Raw genomic sequence first — 1,142 nt, 5'->3', positions numbered from 1 at the left:
CCTTCACTTCATCCGCTAATTTATAGCCACCCTCTTGTTTAAATTAGCTCACTTTTGATTGGCTGCCCCTCAGAAGCTTTAAACAACAGGGAGCGACAACAGAGAGAGAAACTTATTGTGTTTATATGAAAGGAAGAAATAAAATGTGCATTTATGGGCTAAAGGAAGAGAAAAGGTTCCTGAGAATGCAGCAAAATAGTTGGAAACCATGGAATCTGTCGCGAAATCAATCAATGTAGAGCAGAGTCAAACCACGGAGGCCCCAGAAAAGTGCAATCAAACGATGAGTTTATTAACAGCCCGGAGAAAACATCAACATATGTCTTCTGACCAAAATACATGTTGTGGATACTTATAAAGCAGTGGGGTACACGCCCCCCCATGGCGTCAATGACAGATTAAAATAGGTTCCAGACATTAGTCACAGTTAATCGTACATCTTTAATAGCTATAAGCAGACATAGAACTTCTCTTTTCTATAACACCGTCCATACAAGGTAATAAACTTCAAGCCCTCAGGGTCTCTGAGGCTAATTATTGACTCTGGTCGTCTGTTACCAAGTAGAATAAAATATATTAAGACACCAAATGAGTTAAGGCCTCAGGCCGGACACATTCCTAGATTATATGTATTATATGTACTGTAAGCATGCAGCTATCCTTCTATGTTCTAGTTTCCCTCAGCATGTATCACCTGGACAGTCACGCCAGTGAAGCTTAAAACCCTTAATGAACTGAACATCAACTCAAAATAGGCACAAATATGCAATGTGTATAAAATACTTCTGACCGTACTTGTAATAAAAGTTAACATAATGGAAGGATCCTCAAATGGACATCTTCAATAAACAGCTGTAATGCAGTATCAATACTGTGAGAAATATTATTAGATGAAATAATGCTGTAAAGAATGTTATTAATGCAGGTATAATGATGCAGATTATATGGCAGCAATAAAAGAATTTCTGTATCTCCACAAATCTCAGACAAATATTTAAAAACATCCAGTAGAATATTTATTGAATATTATTTGTATTATTAAGAAACAAAACAACCACAAAACATGAAAAAATATTTTATATATATCTCACTCTAAATGCTCTCACACACACACGAAGTGCTTTCTGTTTAAAATTCACACA

At 35.9% G+C, this 1,142-nt stretch overlaps 1 long non-coding RNA gene across 1 annotated transcript; it reads right to left on the bottom strand.

The window, feature by feature from the left end:
* Positions 1-271: 271 nt before the first annotated feature.
* LOC309688635 lies at positions 272-652 on the bottom strand. Its single transcript, XR_014271132.1, has 2 exons — positions 586-652; positions 272-543 (listed from the first exon to the last, which is right to left on the bottom strand). It is a non-coding gene; the product is annotated as an uncharacterized lncRNA (long non-coding RNA).
* Positions 653-1,142: the final 490 nt, after the last annotated feature.

This window comes from Aulonocara stuartgranti (assembly GCF_965226115.1).
Source record: "Aulonocara stuartgranti genome assembly, chromosome: 15".
Taxonomy (NCBI): domain Eukaryota; kingdom Metazoa; phylum Chordata; class Actinopteri; order Cichliformes; family Cichlidae; genus Aulonocara; species Aulonocara stuartgranti.
The sequence above is the reverse complement of the archived record's forward strand: the minus strand, read 5'-3'. Positions and strand labels throughout refer to the sequence as shown.